Raw genomic sequence first — 23,486 nt, 5'->3', positions numbered from 1 at the left:
AAGAATTGATGGGCTCCATTTACCTTGATAACTTTTTTCCATAGCTGCAAAACCTTGATGGAAACAATCCCCATACTTGTCACTCACTGCTCCACAATTTGATGGAAAGAAATTCAGATGAGAATGTAGAAAATGAATTTTTAAGGACAACCAAGATTTTTCTGGCCCCGATGAGTTTTTCAACCACTTTCTTGTAATTTGCTGCTTTATGTTTCCAAGAAAATTTGATGTCATCTTCCTGATCAAAGAATGGAAGAAGGTCTTTTTGACATTCACAGTACAGAGATGTACGAACATCACTTGCCAGGAGATTCCACTGCTTAGGCTTGAACCTAAAACCTCTGCCTTGTTCTTCGGAAGATCCAGATCTCTTATTAGGTCATACAATTCCATTTGTGTTATGAGGTGCAGTTCAGAGGATGTGGATGGCAGATAATCTGGATCGTGTAAGGCTGCTTGTTCATTACTACAAGCTTTCTGAGGTTTTTCCTCACTGGACTCAACTACGAAATATTCAGGTGCTTTTGGAATTGGTAATCCTCCAGGAGGTACTGGACATATTACTGATGGGAAGTTTGGATATTGCACAAACATTTTTTTTCTTAGTAAGACCTTTCTTAATTGGAGGCACCATACAAAAATAAAAATTACTGACATGATCTGTTGGTTCTCTCCAAAACATTGGCACTGCAAAAGGCATAGAAGGCTTTTCCTATTCAACCATTGTACAAGTCTCGATTCACATGAATTACAGCATACGTGTGGCACCCAGTTTTTGTCCTGGTCTCCTATTTTGCAACCAAAATACAAATTGTAGGCTTTCTTAATCAAAGTTGTGACCCTTCATTTTTGGGATGCAAATAGCGCCGGTGGTACTTACCCACCGGCGCCTTTTGCAGGAGGGCCGGGGAGACTGGTCACATGGCGTAGCCGCCATCTTGTAATTTTCGGCCGAAATCTCACGAGATTTTGGCCGATGATCAGGCCAGGGTGGCCTGATCAGTGACGTGTCCGGGCGGGGCCTGCCAGCCCTATAAAAGGGTGTGCATGCCCGAAGTTCCTCCTTTTCGCCCGGACTCATCTCTTCAAGCAGACACCCACCCGCCCTCCCTATCTTTCAGTATCCTATTTTGGGTCGCCCTAAGGGGCCGAATAGGAATTTTTGGCGGTCAGGCCCTTTAGTCTTGACCGTTTTTTCGCCTATTCCACACTGTGGAGACGGATGAAGCGGTTAGGGGGTGCTTGCACCCGTTTAGGTTAATTGGCTTACCTTTGGTCATTTGGGTAGGCAAGTTAGGGGCGGAAAACTGGGTGGTGGTTTAGCAACTGCGTGTTCTCCGTTGGGCATCTTTGGGGATGATTGACAGGTTCTCTCCAAAGGCTTGTGGTAGTGGCGACCTGAGCAGTTGGGGGGAACCTGTCTTTGGGTCCCGCCCATTTAATTCCCCTGCTAGGGGTTAGCCGGCGGGACCTCCCACATGCAAGTGCATGGCATGGTCTCAGGTGAGGGAGGGGTCCCTCACCTGGACTAGCATGGAGCTACGGCCAGAAGTTGCCCTGGAAGTTTATTATACATCATTTTCCGCCCCGGAAGCAATTGTTTGACCCTGTGGGTCCTTGTTAGGGTCATAGTTAATTATGTTAATTATGCTAATTTAATTAAATAAATTATGCAAATTTATTTTAATAAAAATGACCCAGTTTTAAATCCAGCTCTTGTGTCCGTGTCGTTACTCCGCCTCTCTGGCAAAGTAACTTCACCACAAATATAGCAGAAATTATCTGCTTTATTTAAACAGGTTTGAGGTATAACTATTTACTAGCATAAAACAATGTTTAAAGATGCTGTCTAACTCTCCAAACAACAGATACTGTGACTTTTATAGAATTTGGTGACATATTATTGGCTAGTAGTGCATCATCTTGGTATGCGTGGTAGTTTTCTATTGGTCACCAATATTGACTAAGTAATCTATGATGTAAGTTGAATCATGCATTTTATAAACCTTACTTCGTTAGTTGGTTGCTTATATCATGAAAATTAAAGCTGATATACATTTTTAAATGTCATTATCATTTTTAGCACCCCAAAATTATGTAAGAACAGCTGTTTTCATGCTCACAATTTTTTTTACCTATAGAACAGTGTGTAATTGATGTTATATTGTCAGGTATTAAGCAGTAAAGAAGATAGGGTGACCAAAATGGTCTGAATGGATAATCAAGGAAGTTCTTATGAAGCAGATACTGATCCATCTCTGTCTTGGATGAATGTGTTATATCTTTCCTTAATTGAAAGAAGTTAAATAATCTTTAATGTTAAATATCTTTCTCAAGAACAGTTCTTTCTCTTTTCAACTGAGCAGACCCAAGAAAGGGATTGTCCAAATCCTTTCATCACCAAATTCTGATTCAATGACAGCTTGGAAAGGATTGCATTTCCAACAGCAATGCAGTAGAACGGAGCAAAAGCAAACACAAAAGTTGACTGTTAGGAAAAGCAAGGTTCAAAAACAGGTTAGACATATCACAAATCCATGTACATTATTCCTGTAGATCCAAGTGTCCCATGATCCTGACTGCTATTACAAACTCTCAAAGTAGCTTTTTAGAGGTGCCATTTAACTGATCTACTATGACTTTGATATAATATTCCTGCCACCTATTACAATCTTTTCCCCCCCTCAGCCTTTAACTTCTGTATCATAAGACAATAGGACAGTGGTGGAGGTGTTTTCATTTGGGAGGGGGGAATTCTAAATCCCTCTCATTTTTAGGTTTGGTAGCCCATTTTATAACAATGCAAGCTTTCCATTGCATACTGTCTCTTCCTGTGCTCACTATCTTTTCTTCTTTGGATCAGTCATGTGTTATATAGTATAAGGCTATTAAACTAGGACTGAAAACAAAAACCACTGTCTATGGTTAAAGAGATTTTTTTAAAAAGTCACTTAATATATCAACTTAATGTATTGTTACAGCCACCAGATGAAGTTCCAGTGTTTTATTATTATATTATTGTGTTCTGAAAAAAGATAGGACCTTTGAAAAGTGGCTCCTAATAAATCTTAATATTGTACAGAGAAGTGAATACGGCACTAACTCAGAGATGTCATGAAAGGTCACCATTCCTATGATTTGGCACCATATTGAATAAAGTTCCACCATTTATTTCCCCTTTAAAGAAAAAAGAAAAAGTGTTATCCTATAACATCCAGCACAAACTGCAACAGATATCACAAATCAACTGGTGAAGACACATAAAATATCAAAATCCCTGTGTTAAGTAGGAAATACATTTATCCCCATATACCTGCACCATCTCTATAATCTGTTGCCCTAATCTACTAGTTTTTGCTCATCGTTCCTATCATCCTTTTCCTCCCACTTAGGACTGTATGACCGTAACATGTTGCTTGTATCCTAAGATTTTTATTAATATTGTTTCATCATTGACAATCATTAAGTGTTGTACCACATGAATCTTTACAAATGTATCTTTTTCTTTTATGTACACTGAGAGCATATGCACCAAGACAGATTCCTTGTGTGTCCAATCACACTTGGCCAATAAAGAATTCTATTCTGTTTCCCTTTTCTTTGTTTCTCTCCACTTCTCTCTCTCTTTTCCTTCTCTCTCTTTCTCTCCCTCCAAGTCTCTCTCATTTCTGTGTACCTCTCCCTCTCTCTCCACTTCTCTTTCTCTCATTTGTTTCTCTTTACTTTTTTCTCTCACTTTCATTTCTGTTTTTTCTCTTTCCTCTCCCTTTCCCTTTTTCTTTCTTTACCCTTCTCTCTCTCATTTGTTTTCCTCTTCTCCCCTCCCTCTCTCAATTTTTCTCTCATTTCTCTATCCCTTCTCTGATTTGCCTCTATTTCCATGACTTTTCCGGCATGTGGGCGTGTGGTTTGAAAGGGCACTTTTTCCTTCGGCTCGTCAGCACGATCGCAGGCTGACGAGCCAGGCAGCAAGGGGTATGCATGTGGTGCATCCCTGGCGACAGCGGAGAAGCTGCCCAAGCCAGAGACAACCCCCCCCCCTCAGAACACCAAGCTCTTGGGATTATGGTGATCACCAAGAGCCATTGGAAGATTTGACAGGGAGTGAGGGAGGGTGTCCAGGATGGCTAGTTTGCCCAGCAGCAAGCATGGGTCCTGAGGGTGGGACAGAAGGCCATGGCACGAGGGTCTGGGCCCATCACTTAATCCTCATTAATTACCTATTTTTTCTAGAGCTCAGGGGGGTTGGGGGCAGGCATGGGGTCTTACTTACCAGCCACAGGGCCTTCTTTTGGCCTGTGCATCATCTGTATGGCTCAGCAATTGGCACAACCCCCCTTCATCCCCATTCCCAGCAGCTTAGAATGCCGGGGCAGGGATGGTTTGTGTGTGTGTGGAAGGGGGAACACTGCAGCGGTGCTTCCTTCAGCCCATGTGGTAGCTGAGGGCCCAGAGATTGCTGTGCCCCCCCTCCATCCTCATTCCCAACAGAGGCCCCATGCCTTGGAATGTCAGGGCAGGGACGGTTTATGTGTGTGTGTGGGGAAAAAACTGCAGCGGTGCCTTCCTTCAGCCCACACAGTAACTGAGGGCCTGGTGATTGCTGTGCCCCCCAGTTCCTGTTCACTGTTTGGACCCCACACCTTACTGGCCATGGCAGGGGTGGTTGGAGGGTGTGTGTGGTACCAGCCGCGGGGCCTTCTCTCAGCCTGCATGTCATGGGCAAGTGTCGGCTTGTCTTGTCCTCCAGTTCGTGGAGGTTTCTCAACTCTCTTTGAAGATCGTCTGCCGCCGCTGGACTACAGGAAAGCTGCTACCACTGCTGCTGACCGCTGAAAGAAGCCAGTCTCTTTCAGCAGTCAGCAGCAGTGACGGCAGCTTTCCCTGGCCTGGCGGTGGTGGTGGCAGCAGCTTTCTCCACATCTTTCTCATGTTTTGGTGACCACAGTGGCAGCCAGATGCCAAACTGCATGAAAAGCCACCAATGCTGCCCCCGCTTTTGACCCCCTCCCAACTCTCCCCCAGGCAACATTGGGTGTATAAGATGCATAGAGTTTTTGACACATTTTTTGGGGGTAAAAAGGTGCATCTTATACACCGAAAAATACGGTATCTTCTTATTTTCCTATTATACACATTTTGTGCAGTTATTTTTTATCAAGAAAATTTTGTAATATAAATCAGTCTTATTTCCTTATGTGAAATGCCCGAATATTTATAGTTCAGTGGTAAGTTTCTAATATTTAGTATCCAATGTCAGGTCACAAAAGAATTGACATTTGATCTGAGAAACTTCCTGCAGGTCTCTCTGCCATGCTTACTGCATGTTTTGTGGATAAAACTGCTGACATTTCAGATTTAGAGTGGATTCTAATCAGGTGACTGGGACACTTTCCAAACTCATCTTGCAATTTTTTTGAAGGTGTGTATTCAAAAGGAGCAGAAAGATACAAAATAACATTAGGCACTTTCTGATAGATAAGGTGCCATCATATAGTTTGCATGTAGAATAATATGTGGAAAGGATTTTGGGAAACACGAGCAAGAGTTGCAGCCTAGGCAATGTCCTCCCTCAACTTTCAAACTTTCAAGACTGATGTCAGTCTGGTGAGATAGTTCACGGAAGAAACACTCTGAAAAGTTCTAGCTCTAATTTTATTATGAGGTTAAATTAACAGAACCTTGCAAGTCTGAAAATCTGCCCCCTCTCCAAGTCCAAGAAACTAGAGAGGGTGCTTTTGAAGATGTTTGCCATGCCCGTGATCCATTTCATTCTATGGGGTCAGCTATCTCTTATCAGATAATTTTCTACTCTGCAGTTCTTTCCCTGGATCTCCCAATGCCATTCTCACATACCATCACACTGCAAAGGGCTGCTGGGGTAAGATAAGTGGAAGCTCAGTAAGAATACTGTTTTGAGGAGGATGTATTAGAATACAAATAAAAAGCAAATAAAAAGCAAATTGTGAACAAAACTAAAATAGCAATGTGTTTTCAAAAGCTTTGCATATACAGTGGTACCTCGTGATACGAACCCCTCGTGATACGAACCCGGGGTTCGGAAAATGTTTGCCTCTTCTTATGAACTTTTTTTGGCTTACAAACCCACCGCAGATCGCAAAATGGCGCTCTGCTGAGAAGCCCCCCCAGCTGTTTTAAAAGGTGACAGCCGGGCGGCGGCGCCCAGTGGAGCGCCATTTTGCGATTTTTTCCCCTTTGCATGCATTAATCTCTTTTACATTGTTTCCTATGGGAAATAATGTTTCGTCTTATGAACTTTTTGCCTTATGAACCTACTTCCGGAACCAATTAAGTTCGTAAGACGAGGTATTACTGTATACAGTGTAAAAAGTCATGAGGGGGTGACTATCATTGTTTCATTGAAATGCCAGCACTTTTGAGGATGTTGCATAGACACACCATATACATAAACAGGGTAGAGATTTCATTGGGCAGTTACAACCACTACCTTATTTTTTTAACCCTCTCTCCTATGGAACACATTGACAGTTCAATGTCTACAGAGATTCTCAGTCATTTGGGTCATGGTTGTCCCAAAGGTGCTTTTTCAAGAGGCGACTGGAGCTGAAAAAGAGCTGAAGAAGCTTCTTGGTTGAGAAGTGAAACATCTTCAGAGAAAAAAAACAGAAAGTCCTGTTATCTCTTGATAAAGAACATTTGGGATATTGACAACTCCCATAAATCATCATAATTGGCCCTTTCGGTTTTGGTTTGTAATACAAAATATCTAAATAGCTCTTCTTTGCTTAGCCCGGCAATCAGCTCCTATACTCTGCTTTGTTGTTGTTGTTAAGATAACTTTGGAACAAAGCTATTGTTTTCCAGTGTTGGTTAAGAATATTGATCATATATTCTGGCAACAGGCATTATACAAGCTAAATATCAAGGTACATATTACATTAATTAACCAAATAGTAAACAACTACTCCTGTCTATTTATTTGCCCAGGCCTGGGGTGATATTTAGGATCTCTTTCTTGATCAAAATCATTACACATGAGTTGGGCAGGGTTTCTTGATCTTTACTCTTTCCATGCTTTGAAAAACCCTGAATGTGAGCTAGGGGGAAAATGTATGTGGGACCCTAAATTTCAAATGAAGGCAAACATGAAAGGAAAGATGGAGTTAACTAGAAATAAACATAAGTATGTGCTATACTGCTATGACTTATTTTACAATTTCTCTAATTAATTATCAGTCAAGCTAAAAAAGGCAGATCATTAATCAGCTAATAGTTTTTAAGTCTGGTGACAGCCTCTTTGATATTCCATTGTTTCCAAACTGACTACTGAAGGTGAACAAAGCTAAAGCTATACAAAAAGTATGAAGAATATTCTATTTCAGATTTGGAAGTTTAAATAGTACCTTGCAAAGCTCATTTGAAACTAATCAGAAAATCATGACTGGGTGACATCAGGGTAAATAACACCTTCTGCTACATTTTATCACCATGGAAGTTGATGTTTTTCCCCAAATAAGCATACAGCATGATTGACAGAAGCCAAGTCTACGTACAAAGAATTTTGCTGGATAAGCTTCACTAAGCTCACTCTATTTTGAAATTCTATAGTCTTCATAAATATTTTTTTCTGAATGCATTGACCCAAAAGAGAATATGGAATAGAGTAGTCATAGAAAGGTCAAAAGTAATCAATTGCCCTGGGATGAAATTATCTAGAAATCTTTTAAAACAATTCAAACTTATTGAAGAAATACTGAGAATTTGAATTTGTATCATTCCCCTGGTTTCTTTTTTTGATTGACATCCACAATTCCTGGTCTTCTGTAGAAGGTAAGGGCATGAAATTCTACATTAGAGAGGTGAATTGAAATGTAAAGGAGTTTATGTGTAAATAAAGCGACTGCTTTATATCTGCTCTTCACCAAATTTGCTACCCAGAATACAATACATACATATTCTACATGCATAGAATAAATGACAGGCATCAGAGTAATGATACTATCCATTTGTCCTTCAATGGAATGTCAACCACATTCAGTCACAAAGGGCACATTCATGCTATAACACCACAATCTTGACATGATCAGATATTTTTCGCATAATCTCCTTTTTTCAGGTGGTTTTAAAATGATGGAATTGACAGGGAAGACCTTTCTATCTTTTACTTTGTAAAGTAATGTGGATGTTGAGTCTTCTTATTCCTCCTCCTCATCATCATCATCACATTACCAATGAACTAAAAGTTTTTTTAACCCTATTAATTGTAGATATACTGTGTAGAAAAAAATAATGTACACAGTTTTCCTCTGTTCTGTAACATATTCATTTAACTCATGGGTACAATGTTTCTTTGGTTTAAATTTGAATGTGTGATTTATAAACATTATCTTGATTAAGTAATGTTAAAAGAACAAAGACAGAGGATGCAGAAGAATGACAAAATGGGGATAAAGAGAAATTCTCATTCCTGCTATGATCCTTATTACCTTCAGATCCTTGAAAGGGGCATCTCTCCTTTTCCATGAACAATATTCTTATTTCTTCTTCACATAACTCAATGCTTAATTGCATTGAAGGAAAGAATGGTATATCTTCTAGGAAGAAAAGGGTCACTCAGAAATAAGGACTCTGCAACTGAAGAAATCAAAATTGTGCATTAGCCACAATCCACTATGTATTTCAGTGTCAGTCCTTACTCATTTTTAATTGGATTAGCAATCATCCATTTTGTTTGTTTGTTTTGTTTTGTTTTGTTTTGTTTTTGTTTGGTTTGGTTTGGTTTGGTTTGGTTTGGTTTGGTTTGGTTTGGTTTGGTTTGGTTTGGTTTCGTTTGGTTTCGTTTCGTTTTGTTCATTTCGTTCGTTTCGTTTGTCAACAAGTGCAAGTAAATATGAAACATTAAAAAATAGCACAAATAAATTGATATAAAGAAATAAAACATAGCCATATGCACAGGAGTGCATACAAATGGGAACAGTAGGCAGGAATGGTAGGTACACTGGTGCACTTATGCATCTCCCCTTAGGAATCTCTTAAAAATGTGTCAGATCCACGGTATACAATTTAAGGTAAAAGGTATGTAGGTTAGAGAAACTAACAACATAATCTGGTAAAGTGTTCCAGACATTTACTACTCTATTTCAGAAGTCATATTTTCTGCAATCAAGATTAGAGCAGATTACATTTAGTTTGTATCTATTGATAGCCCTAGTGTTATTGCAATTGAATTTAAAGTAGTTGTTAACAGCTATGACATTAAGGTAGATGATCTTGTGTACTAAGCTTAGGTTGGAACGTAGATGGCATAGTTAAAGGTTATCCAAGCCTGAAATTTGGAATTGCCAAATTTTGTTCAGCACCATCGTGTTTTCCCACCTCAGATTGCTAGCAGAAGCATCCATAGTTCCTTGTCAGCATTTTCGGCAATGTCAGATTACCTTCCATTTCCCTCTTCCTGCCATTTGTAGCAAACAATATTTTCTCCCAAAGGAGGTAGTTTAAGGTAGTCTGAACAAGTCAATAGAAATAAACTGAGAAGTAAATCTGAATACAATGAAATACAAATAGGGTTCCTTTGTGTTCATTTCTTTGAATCAAATGAAGCAAGATTTGTAATCTTCTCTCCTCCCCCCCTCTCCCTCTCTCTCCCTCTCTCTCCTCGCCCCACCTTCTCTTTCAAATATCAAACAAACAAAAATTGTGGTACCAGCACCAGAATACTCCTGCAGCACTTGTATTGAGGCAGACAGGCAGTAATGAAAATTGGCTTGATTTATCCATATTATTACTTGTTATTTTTCTTAACATCTTTGAAGAAAGGTCTGCTCCAGTAAAATTATAAATCCCCAATGTTATTTTCAAGCACAGAGAGGATAAGACTAACTCTATATAATTATTTGCACAATAACTGTTGTTTATACTGTACTTCTTCCCACACATTGCCCTGTTGCTACTCCTAGTCCCCAGCTAAACAAAATTAAACTAGTCTTTCTTGTTAATATAATATGCTTCATGGTATAGAATTAGCTTTTAGCAGAACCCCATGCCATGTTGAACTTGCTGGTGCAGTAAATTAATTGCTTTAATGGGCCTGCTTGCTTTCTGGTTCTTGTTGTTGCTTTCTGTCTGAATAACCCTTCCTCCCTCCCTCCCTCCTTCCCTTCCTTCCTTCCTCAACTCAGACAAGACCGAATGGCTCTGGGCATTCCCTCCAAAGGACTGCTCCATCTGTTTGTCCATTGTTCTGGGGGTGGGGGAGAGACTCTTACTCCTTCAGACAAGCTCCATAACTTGGGTGTTCTCCTGGATCCACAACTGAATATCGAATACCATCTCTTGGCTGTGGCCAGGGAGACCTTTGCCCAGGGTTGCCTTGTATACCAGTTATGGCCCTATTTGGAGCAGGAGGCCTTGTACACAGTTACTCAGGTCCTCATCACCTCCCATCTTGATTATTTCAATGCGCTCTACATGGGGCTACCCTTGAAGAGTGTTTGGAGACTGTAGATAGTCTAGAATGCAGCCGTGTGAGCTGTTATGGGTGTACCTTGGTACACCTATATAACAGCAACACTCCACATGCTGCAATGGCTACCAATTAGTCTCTGGTCACAACTCAAGGTGTTGGTTATTGTTCTATCCTGGGCCTATGCAGATTGAAAACAAAGGAGGAATCCACACATTGATATTTCAAATCAATCTTGTTATATAGAAAGCCTCATTTACACAAGCCAAATTCAGGGTTGTGAGTTCATCTTGGCAGCTTCTCAGTGAGAGGAGTTAAAAGAGAATAGTCCAGTGGCTAGGCCACTGTCAAACATAAAAGCTAATTTTGAATTCCTTAATGAGATAAAGAGTCTCCAGTTTCATTGACTTACATTTACTATTAATGTATTTATTAAATTTTTCCATTTTTTTTAAAAAAATACATGATCGTATTTACAGATGAATCTACATCATGTATACATTCCTATCAACATTATCTTTTGATTGCTTTTAGATTTCTTGATGTTTTGTTTCAATGTTTAGTTTGAGTTTCGTTTGTTTTCTTTTTTTTATCCATTGACTTACATTTACAGCTTTCCAGCATCTCCACAAACAGGGCATTTTTACTTCAAGGATTTTAGCAGGGAAATAACAGTTGGCTAGCATAATCTGTCTGAAACATCAAACATCAACCAACTCCACCCCAAATTTCCCATCTGCCACCCTTAAATACCAATGGGGAGTGGTCAATAATTCCCTAGAGATAACAAACTACAGACTACTTCCTTTTGCCATACAAGCTTTTTGTCTTTTTTTTAGTCTTCTAACGTGGGCATCTAGCAAAGGCTCGCGGTCTTTTTCCTCCTCCTCTTCCTCCTCTAAGTCCTACTGTCATTGGCATATCTGCCACCTCTGGTGGTCCTTCATGTTTGATTGATATGTATGTTGTTGATAGATTTGATTTATGGGTTTTATAATGGGAGTTTATAGTTTTGGTTTATGGGTTATATTATGGTTTTTTTAAATAGTTTATTATTTATATTTGATATTTGTTGTAAGCCACCCTGAGTTCCATGGTATTGGACAGCATAGAAGTTGAATGAATGAATGAATGAATGAATGATGTTTTCAGCATTAAAATAATAATAAAAAGCTTCACAAGAATGGATAAAGAGAATCTTTTTGGAGAGAAGGGAAGAGCCCTGACAAAATTACAATAATGCAGTAAGAAAATCAAGGATGAGGTTATCCAGTTGCTAGCAACCCCATCAGACCCAGAAAGCATGATCCATGTGAGAAACCCAAAAATGTCTATCTTCACTTCTTATTCCAGAAATTTATTATTGTTCAGAAATTAAGCATGCTTAATTATATATTGGCATAATTCTGACTAATGTAAGAATATTCATCAGGGGGTCCTCTTTTCAGTCATACATTTTTGCTGCTATGTTTAATTAAAACATTAATATTTTACCAAAACTGATATATAATAATAATAATTTAAACTCCTGTTTGTCTAATGCTGTAACACCTCTGCTTTGTGCTGCCTTTTGCATTGATGCATGATTCCCTATCAATTCCATCATGTCCCAGTACCAGGCTATATTTATTTGACTGAATTTTTTCCAGGGATGTAAAACATCTATGTCAATATAGAGTAGGAAATTTAATAGGAACAGAAAGTATATATTAAGTAATTCCTTCTTTATTTTATCTCAGTAATTTGTGATTTCTATGTCATAAAATGCTACTCTGATTGGATTGAATTATGAACTAGAGGAATAGGAACTATCATATTAGCCAGGGGTGGGCAATTAATTTTACCATGGGGCCGCATGAGAAATTGGGAAGGTTTTAGAGGGCCGGACTAATATAATTAACTTAGTTTTACCGTCTTCCTTGTTTTATTTCTCCCAAATTACACCCCCCTCCTTCCCAATACAGATACACACAAACAAAGAACGTAAACCTCCAGGATTTCCTTCTTAGGCATAGAATTAGACTCTTCCACGCAGTCTTGCAGACTGCCAGAGGAGAAACTAGTGAAGATACTGCTCAAGCTGGAGGAGGTGTCCTGCCTTAAGAAGGTAACCCTGAAACAACTCCAGGAGCTCACAGGGCTGCTTAATTTCGCGTGCCAGGTGATTGCACCCGGTAGGGCGTTTTTACGCAGACTGTATTCTTCCATGCAGGGCTTGAGCTTGCCCCACCATCGTGTGCGGCTCAATGCAGGGGCCAGGGAAGACTTGCAAGTTTGGCAGACATTCCTGGCCCACTTTAACGGGGTTTCCTTTTGGCGGCAAGATTTGCTTCTCCTAGCAGACTTGCAATTGCACTCCGACGCCTCGGGTTCCCTTGGCTTTGGAGTGACACTGGGAGATAGGTGGTGCCACTCCTCATGGCCAGCTGATTGGGCAGCAGCCGGTATTTGTAGGGACCTTACCTTCTTAGAATTCTTCCCCCTAGTAGTAGCAATGGAACTCTTGGGAGAACAGCTCGCCAAACGGACGGTCCACTTCTGGTGTGACAACTTGGCAGTTGTCCACATGGTAAATTCTTTGTCGTCCAAAAACGAGCGGGTAATGCACCTTGTTCATTTTTTCATCAGTAGAGCTCTGGCTCTAAATGCACTATTCACAGCGCGCCATGGCCCTGGATTAGAGAATGGTGCAGCTGATGCTTTATCCTGTGGACCGCTGGCCAGGTTCTGGGCTTTGGCACCCAGGGTGCAGAGCACACCAGACAGGATGCCACGGTATTTATGGAGCCTGGCAGGGCTGCCGAACCCTGGAGGCAGGAGGCAGATTGAGCCATTGAGCTGTCGGTAGCCCCGAGCACCCAGGCTGCTTACCAAAGAGCAGGTAAGGAGTTGTGGGACTTTAGGTCCAGCAAGGGTTACAGGCAGATTTGGCCCATACCAATTGCTTCCTAATTACCCCATGTAACATGACTGGATAAGGAATTCTGGGAGTTGAAGTCCACTAGTCTTAAGGCTGTCAAGTTTGAAGACCCCTGCATTAGGGGTGCAAGGGTCTTCAAACTTGGCAAGTTTAAGACTTGTGCACCTCAACTCCCATTCCTGAGCTAGCATGACTGGAGGAGGAATTCTGGGAGTTGAAGTCCACAAGCCTTAAAGCTGTCAAGTTTGAAGCTTGTAAAAAGTGTATATGTTTGTCAAAAGTATTCATGGTTGTCAAAAGTATTCTGCTACACTGTTAATTTATTAAATAATATATTAGTACACCATTTGGTTCAGAATACTTTTTACCTTGTTTTCCTCCTCTAAAATCTAGGAGTGTCTTAAACCCTGGTGCCTCTTATACTCTGAAAAATATGGTATATAGAGGGACCAAAGGTGTTGTTTGCTTTTGTATTACCTAAGTTCAAGAATAGGGATTCCCCCCCCCCCCATGAATATCCTGTGGGTGGGTGGGAAGACAGACAGCAAATTGGGATAGAACATCTTCTGAAAAGATACAGTGCTGGGTTGTTGTTTTTAGGAGCTTGCAACTCAGTGACAATGCGCACAGCACAATGACATTCCACTACAAAATACCTTTTGCTAAAATAAGCAAGGTAGAACAGTTTTCATTAAGTCACCACAGTGATCGCTTGCTGAGAAATTTTGTATGAGAGGGAAAAAAGAAGAGATTGGAGGTATCCTTAGAAAGGGGGGGGGGAATGATTCTGAAGTGATAATGTAATTATTTTTTAAAAAACCACTGCAATATATACAATGTAAACTGACTCTTCTCAGCTTGTTGGTGATGGTTAATTCTGGTTTCTCAAAAACCAAACAGAACATTATATATAGCCAGGCACCTCATTGCTTTCATTTTCATCCCCATGGCAACCACAGGATATGACAAGACAATGTATGTGGTGATTGAGCCTTAATCCTAATTCATGGCTTGATAATAACCTTACATTTCTAAATCCCTAATCTACTTTATCCACACTGTGACAGCATTTGTAATTATCCTTTCATGTATAAAATAATCACATTCATTGCAAGTAACTGTCACAGATTAATTCTGTTCCAGACCTCTGAACTGGATTTGCTCTGGTCTTGAGTTCCATGAAGACAGCATCAAGAGAAACAATTAGAACTTTAAATAATTTGTCTCAAAACTTTAAGGCATATTTCTTAATGGAAAGCCAGCTTTATTTTCAGAGCTGATGATAACTATGGACCTTGGGATAAAGGACCAGGGATTTATCTTTAGGGAGGTCTGCTTTGGCTGGATCATCTCTCTGTCTCTTGCCCACAACTCCAGTGATTAATGCAACTGCAGCAGTAGTGAAATCTACTTACCTTTCCTACCAGCTTTGCCACCATTGCACATACTTTTTCACCCTCTGTGCATGTGCAGAACGCTTTGCACATGTACGTAGGGTTAAAAACAAGAAAATGGTGACGTCCAGGTAGGTGGGTGGAGCCTTCTGCTACCACCACTACCAGTTCTCTGTACCAACAGTGCAATGAAGGGCTACTAAAAATTTTACTACCACACTGTGGGCGTGGCTTATGCAGGATGCCCTGCATTTTCTTTCAACATCTTTGAGTGCAAATTGGGTGTTCTGGGGTGGAGCTCCATTTTCATTACCCTACTGTGTTACCCCCTGTCCGGGCAGCAGCCCACCCCTGCAATGGCGGCTGCTGCTACAAGTACACTTGGACTGGACTGAACCATTAGCACTTCACATCTGAATTGCAGGTTTGATTTGGTTATCCTGAGAATATCTGAAAAATAACATGTTGCGAATTATTCCAAATCTAAACTTCCAAAGTCTTCCAGTGCCTCATCTTCCAGCTGAAGTCTGCATACCCACTGGAGAATCACTTGAATTTTCTCTTTCAGAATATTTCAGAAGATGTATTGTTTTCTACTGCAAAATAATAAACAACTTTAGATTGTCTTCTACAGCATCCCATTCCAGCTGTTTACATACACATAGTGCAGTAAAAGTGGGAAAATATAGGCCAGCTATTGTTTCCCTACCACCACCGTCTCGGTTGACCAGCCTGTTCCCGCTGCAGTTGGGCTGCTCCTGCCGCTGCCCTGAGCCTCAGCAACTGCCCCCCCAACCTGCTGCCTTTTGTCCGGCACCACATAGAGGAGAGAGCCATGAGGAAAGAAGAATTGTTGCTTTCCTGTGGCAAAATGGGACTAAAAGGGGCGATGGTGGGGCTTTAAGAGAGCCTTGTTGGTGGGTGCTTTTTTGTCCTGTTCATTCGAGATGCTTGTTTCCCCAACCCCAACTCCATGGCTTCCTCCTCCAGGAAACTGGTCACAAATAGTGGGCAGGCTGGTCACAAACAGTGGATGGACCGGATGCGACCCGTGGGCCGCCCCGTGCCCAGGTCTGATATAAGCCTTTTCTAATTCATGGTCATCAACCTCAAAAAATGAGGGGTTGTTGATTGATTGGAAAGAAATTTAGGCCAGCTACATCATCATCACATGTCTGCTAGGACTATATGGTTAAGACTGGGCACTAGCTAGTACAGTGATGGTGAACCTATGACACGCGTGTCAGCACTGACACGCGTAGCCATTTTCGGTGACACGCGGCCGCCGAGAAAAGGGGAGCTTTAGGGAGTGGCCAAGATGCAAATCTCCCCACTTTCCAATTTCCCACTGACTGCAAGCAGGTACAGCAGGGCCGCCAATAGGCCGGTACTACCAGGACTGGCGTCAGGGGCCCAGCCAAACTGAAAATTGGGGGGCCCCCGCCTGCCCCGGTTTTGGCCCGCCACCGTGTGCCGTCCCCCTGACGCCCACAGCAGTCATTGTGCCGCACCGTTCGCTGTAGCCTGCGCACGCCTGCGCCAGCGGATCCCAAAACGCCGCCCGCCCCGTGCACCCTTTTCCAAGGGCGCGCACGAACCAACCCCACCCTCCATTCCTCTAGCCCCCTTGCGCCCCTGGCTACTCGCCACTGCCCGCCCGCTTCGCCTCTCTTTCTCCCCCGCTGCAAGAGAGGCACGGCAGGCATTCTCACAGCGGGGGCCGTCAAAGGCAATTTTCAGTGTCGGGCACGCGGCCCGGCATGCGCTCTCCCCATCGTCCTGCCAGCCCGCCAGGAACATTCAAAGTAAGAAAAACCTTCATTCTTACTTTGAATGTTCTGGGCGGGCTGGCAGGGCGATGGGGAGAGAGCGCGCCAGGCTACGCGCCCGACACTGAAAATCGCCTTTGCTGGCCCCCGCTGTGAGAATGCCTGCCGCGCCTCTCTTGCAGCGGAGGAGAAAGAGAAACGAAGCGGGCGGGTGGGCAGGGAACAGCGGCGAGTAGCCAGGGGCGCGAGGGGGCTAGAGGCGCCCCCCGCGCCTCTAGCCCCCTCACGGCCCTGGCTACTCGCCGCTGAATCTGACCAGTTTGGGGGGTCGCGCCCCCCAAGAATGAATTGCAGCAGGAAAGCAGCGCATATGAAAAGCGCGCTGCTTTCCCGGAAAGCCGGCTTTCCTGGCCGGCACAGGGCTTTCCCGGGCAGCTGGCTTGAGCCTTGTGCCGGTCAGCAAAGCCGGCTGCCCGCCGGAGACATGGAGAGAAAGAAGGGAAAGCGAGGGAGGGAAAGAGGAGAGGAAAGAAGGAGGGAGGGAAAGAAGGGAGAGAAAAGTGAACGAGAGGGAGAGAGAAAGAGAGGAAGAGAGGAAGGAAGAGATAAATATAAAGGGAGAGAGGGAGAAAGAGAGGGAGAGGGAGGGGAAGAGGGGAAGGAAGGAAAAGAGAGAGAGAAAGAGAAAAAAGTGGAAGGAAGAGAGAAGGAAAGAAAGGAAGGGAGAGAGAGAAAAAGAGAGAGAGAAGATAGGAAGGAAGAGAGAGAGTGAGAGAGAGCAAGAAAGAAAGAGTGAGAGAGGAGAGAGGAAGGAAGAGAGTGAGAGAGAATGAGAGTGTTTTTTTTTTCCCAAGGTGACACACCACCCGAATTATGCTCGGTTTTTTGGCGAATTTTGACACACCAAGCTCAAAAGGTTGCCCATCACTGAGCTAGTATAATAAGCCTAACTGGGTCTTAGTCAGATTTGGAATCAATTTTTTTTGCAGTTGGATATGAAAGATCAAACCTGCAACCATTATGCTCAAGAAGAAAATTAAAGGCAAAAGTTTAAGAAAAAGAAGGAGGAGTTTCACATGGCAGAATTATTTCTAGTTTACTAATAATAAAAATAACAATTTCTCATCCCTCCCTCTCTTCCCCTCCTCCCTCCCTTCCTTTCTTTCTGGAAGAGGGAACCACAAACAGATGGGGAAGAAAGACTAAAAACAAGCTTTTATTTGTGTCTTTAAACTGATCTTGAATGACATCCCTCTTAATTGCTGTTTTCAGGAATAACAAATAGGAGATTAGTATGGAATTTGATTTGAAGGGGGGACTAATCATAATCATCTGATAATTGGATTTCTTTTCTGCAGCTGAATATTAATTCAAGAATTAAAAGTGTTAGTTTCCTTCCAAAGATTTTCAGAAAACCCAAATATGTATTCATCTCCCTGTTTTACTGTTCATATCACAACCCCAGAGATATGCTAACTTTGCTTCTCCAATTTTAATGCTAGCAATTATGACATTTTGTACTGTGAAATCTGCCTGTAAACCCTAATGTTTACATATATTATTTATCTCCTTGTTTTCAGTTTTCTTCATTTGTTACATATACTCTCGTTCAAACAAATAGCAGATCAAGTGCTTAAAGAATTAAATATTTCTGTCTTCCGGCTTTGTTCTGTTTCCTGTTATTTATAAGTAATTTTTTTTTGCCATTAAAATAATGCAACTTATCCAACAGAATTACAATTTGAGAGTGGGCTTTTTCATTTTTGGCTCATGGGGGAATTTGATATGCTTGGTGATTATTCTCTTTAATAAGGCTTATGGCATTAGTTGGGGTCCCAAAATGGTTTAAGCAATCAGGAAGTCCAGTTTTAAAACTATCTATTGACGTGAGATTTTTTTTTCTTCCATTCAATCATGTTTTATTCCTGGAGGCTGCGTGGACAAGTCCCTGTAGATTTCTTGGAAGTGGTTTGCCATTGCCTCCTACCTAGAGCTAAGAAAAAATGTTTGTTCAAGGTCACTAGCTGGCATCCTAGGGGCAGAATGAGAGCTCATGGTCTTCCAGTTTCTAGCCTTAACCACGAGATACCCAAACTTGGCAACTTGTGGATTTCAGCTACCAGAATTCTCCAATCAGCTGATGGATGGAGAATTCTAGGAGTTGAAGTCCACAAGTCTTAAAGTTGCCAAGTTTGAAGACTTCTCTCTTAACTACTACATTAAACTTGATTTTTCTAAATTCAGAATTGCACTGTTTTAAAGAAGATATATTTAATGTTTGAATTAATAATAAAAAATGACTTTGAAAACTGCGAGAGGAATTCAGGTGGAGATTCTTGGAAAAGTTGTAAACATTTCTTTCCAGGTTTCTTCCTCATCACCCTACTGGACTTGCCTAACATTTATGAGCTAATTTACCAATACATGTCCCTATATTTTAGTGGCTTGGATCTAACATTCTATTATTTTCCCAACCTCTCTACAGTTTCTCAAAGCCCAATGTCATAAACTATTCATTTTCCAGAAATTATTCCCTATTCAAAGCCAGAAATATATGTTTTAGAATATTTTCCATACAGATTTATATGAGCTGTACCTACAGTGGCAGCTGTTTTACAGTAAGCGATAATTCAAAACTTCATTCTCTGGCATTTTGGCAGAAGTTGCTGAAATATCTGCCCTGCTCAGAGACATTTGCTTGGGGCTTGGGTTGATGATGTTGGTAAATGATGAAAGCAACAATGTGCTTTCATAGGAATAGCAATAGTGTTTAGACCTATATACAACCCATACTGATTTACAGTTTTCTCTGGGTGGTTTACAATGTCAGTATATTTCTTCCAATAATGTGGGTCCTCATTTTACTGACCTTGAAAGATTGGAAGGCTGAATGAACCATGAGCTCCATCATGATCAAACTCCAGGCTGTGGGCAGAGTTCTCTTGCAATATTGTATTCTAACCACTGGGCCACCAGGGCTCAGTGCCATAGCATCTGTTCTCATATTAATATATTATGTCACATGCACAAACACACAGGGCAGAATTTGCACCTTTATATCATTTTGATGAAAACCATCAGTCCTACAGATACCTTTGGACTTATTCTTGGACATATCCACTGTGTTCTCCAAGTTGCAACTTTTGCTGCAGAAAAAAATAGGCATTTTACATAAATGGTTATCCTTTATTTGCTGCTTCATGTGTTCATTGTCTGGCCGAACTTAATAGCTCCGTGCTATTTGGACTGTGGTATTATCTGCAGTTTTTGAAAAAAAATTATATTTGTTTGTTTGTAAATGTTTCCTAGTGTGGAAGATAAGTATATCTTCGTCCAAAAGGTCAATTCTATTTGGGCCATCACAAAGTTTGGAAATGTGAGGATGTTCCAGTTCTAAAAAATTGGAGGATGCAAAGACATAAACATACAAAAATCAATCGGAAAAGATTTTTCATCTCTCCATAGTTGCAGTAAATATCATTTAGTTCTGTCTGTATGATAAATGATTGAGCATTCTGTAATTGGCTGCATTTTATATATTTTATGTCACATGTTGTTTTTTTGCTGAATTTGAAAATTAAGGGAGACTAGGATAGATCTATTTCAGCCTTATTTTGGCCTCATCAGCTAACCATACCCTCACTGGGACTTGAACCTGCAACCTTTGCCTTGTAAGGCAGAGAATTATCCTCTAGGCTACAGTATCCAACCCCTTCAGCTCTGTACAAGGGAAGGGTTACATTTTGTGTCAAATCACCCTGGTATATTGAAGGAACATCACAGCTCCTTTTTTGCCTCTCGGCCCAACTCAGACCCATTTCCAAGGCAGTTAATTTTATTGATAGCCGACAATTCTATCTGTACGTGTCACATGTTTTTTTTTTTTGCTGAATTTGAAAATTAAGGGAGACTAGGATAGATCTATTTCAGCCTTATTTTGGCCTCATCAGCTAACCATACCCACTGGGACTTGAACCTGCAACCTTTGCCTTGTAAGGCAGAGAATTATCCTCTAGGCTACAGTATCCAATCCCTTCAGCTCTGCACCAGGGAAGGGTTACATATTTTTGTGTCGAATCATCCTGGTGTATTGAAGGAACATCACAGCTCCTTATTTGCCTCTCGGCCCATAACCCTATATATAGGGTTATCATTAGAAAAAGTGCTAACACTAAAACAATATTTTTTTTCTACAGAAAATATTGGGGAATTTTTTTTTATTTTGGGTCTAGAAAAAAATGCAGGATTAAATAATTGTATGAAAGAAAGAAACAAATCCAGTAAGACCAATAGGGGCCTGCAATAGCAATAGTAATTGCACTTAGACTTATATACTACTTCACAGTGCTTTACAACCCTCTGTAAGCGGTTTTCAGAATCAGTATTACTGACAACAATCTGGGTCCTCATTTTACTGACCTTGGAAGGATGAAATGCTGAGTCAACCTTGAGCCTGATGAGATTTGAACTGCTAAATTGTTGGCAGCCAGCAGTCAGTAGAAGTAACCTGCAGTACTGTATTCTAACCACTGCACCACCATGGCATAGCATAATATAATTAATCAGTAATATTCATTTTATGATTACAGATGGAACCAGAAAATTCATCCTTAAGTGGTGAAGTCATTAAGTTGGACATTGAATAACAACACCTGATTTTATTATCTTTTTTTTGCTATGATTGTTAAGTGAAACATCACATTATCACTATTGACCATCCAAGTTGGCTTCCTTTTTGACTTATGTGTACGAAGACTGGCTGTCATTTTTTTCAATGCCATCATAACTTCAAAGGGTAAGTGAAGGATTACCTGTACCACATAATTCTCAATAATTGTGTAATAACAGTGCATTCTGTACTTTTGATGTCCCTCATAGTTGTTCATGAGATCAGTACTAAAACATTGCAAACTGGGATGAAAATTCCACTTCATCATTTGAGAATAAAAGAGCAAAGCTTGCTTTGTGATGTCAAATTTCCCCTTTGGGTGCTTGTCCAACCCCCCCTCCTATTTCTCCCTCCAAATGACCCCTTTGGGTGCTTGTCCTAGCCCCCCATTCCTATTTCTCCCTTCATACATCTTGATGGGAAAAGGGGAGGGGGGTGTTTGGACAACAGCCAAAGGGAACATATGGGGAAAGCAAGGCTAGCCGGGTGCTTGGAGGAGCAGCGAAAGGGGGAGGCTGGATTCCTTGCTTCCTCCATACATCCTCTTTTGCTGCCCCTCCAAGCACCCTGCTAGCCTTGCTTTATACACCCACCACCCCGGGGCTGCTGTGGAGAGCTTCTCAGACACGCCGGTTTTTTAGCAGAAGGGGTGGGTGAGTGGAGACCCCTCACAGAAAAGCCTGGCTCCAGTTCCCTTGCGATCATAAGAGCCTGAAAACCTAAAAGCTCTTGTTTTGGATGCTGCTCATGAGGGTTTGTAAATTGAAAATGGTTTGTGAGTAGAGGCAAAAAACCTTTGAACACCTGGTTCGTATCTCGAAAAGTTCATATGTTCATTAATAAAAGTACCGCTGTATTAGCATTGTCAAGATTATATTGTCCTTTTTCCAAAATGTTAAAACACTTTATATGATCTACAAATACAGATTATGAAGACATGATATCACCAATTTATTTCACTAGAACAAGGAATGGTGGCCTTTTACTTATATAACTGAACTGTTGTCATCCGTAGCTAATGTGGACAATGTCAAGTATTTTAAAACTTGTAGTCTAAAATAACTGAGTGTTGCAGGCAACTTTCCCATATATTGAATATTAATGGGAGACAATTATGGAGAGAGATAGAAGATTATTTTATTCCATTTACCATCTATTTAGTGTGATGGAAACCAATAATGAAAAGGAAGCAAAGGACCAATCTAATTCTGCAAAAAACGAATCCATGAGAAAAGTCTTTGATGCCATCAATTAACTTTGTTCCATCAAAATCAATACAAGTACAATTATATCTTAATTCACCAGGAAACCTTCCTGAATTTGTTGATCCTGTATAGTCCCAATTAAGTGGATATCAGATCACAGCCTAAAGCTGCATTTACCTCACTTTCATCTTCTGGCCATCCCTTTAGGATTATAATGCAATGAAATGGGACTCTCATGATAGAGAGCATTGTAAAACAGCTGGTCCATGTGCTTTTGTGGCATTTGTTTCTGCTTGGCTTCAGGGTGCAGATTGTGTTATATAAATACAGAGCAAGCAATCCTTGGCATGCAGACTTCCAGCTTCATAAATCATTTGTTTGAGCAGATGTTGTTATTCTTTTGCTGTCATTGTTTAGGGATATTTTGTTGATGGATTAGCACCTGGCAAATATTCTATGCCGCTTCTTTCAAATCTATTTCCAAAACCTGTTAGCTGATGAGCCAATCCTAAGGAAACAGATGTGGAGTGAAGAGGATGACTGTTGTGTTTAATACCTGTGATAACTTCACACTGGTTAGGTGTCTATAATAGCAGACTTTCCTCTGCTCTCCATCATCTGTCATTTTCAGGAACATCAAATTTGATCAAATCCTGAACTGATCAGAGTGACTTGAACAGATTCATGAGGTGGCTGAACTGAAACAGGATTCTGACAAAGTAGATTGAATATAATCCAAACTTCATTTGAACATTTGTAGCAGTACAGATAACATCTTTGAAAAAAACCCTTCTCTCATATTTGTCCTAAAGGCAGAAACTTGGTGAAAAAAGAAAGGAAAGTTACAATTTTGTTGCCAACACTACCAGCTGTAGATCATAGTCGCTCTGAATGTGAGTACCATATAATGTGAGGGATGAATGTGAGCATAGACTACATGGCAGACTTGTGGCAATGGCTAGTATTTTATTAGTCACCATGAAGATCAAGAGGGACTGGAAACTTGTGGAAATTCCAGGAAACTGTTGCATCAAATATGGGCCTGGAAAGTTCAGGAAATTCAATTATCTTATCTCTGCTAC

This window comes from Erythrolamprus reginae, chromosome 3 (genome assembly GCF_031021105.1).
Source record: "Erythrolamprus reginae isolate rEryReg1 chromosome 3, rEryReg1.hap1, whole genome shotgun sequence".
Taxonomy (NCBI): domain Eukaryota; kingdom Metazoa; phylum Chordata; class Lepidosauria; order Squamata; family Dipsadidae; genus Erythrolamprus; species Erythrolamprus reginae.
This window is presented reverse-complemented; position numbering follows the sequence as displayed.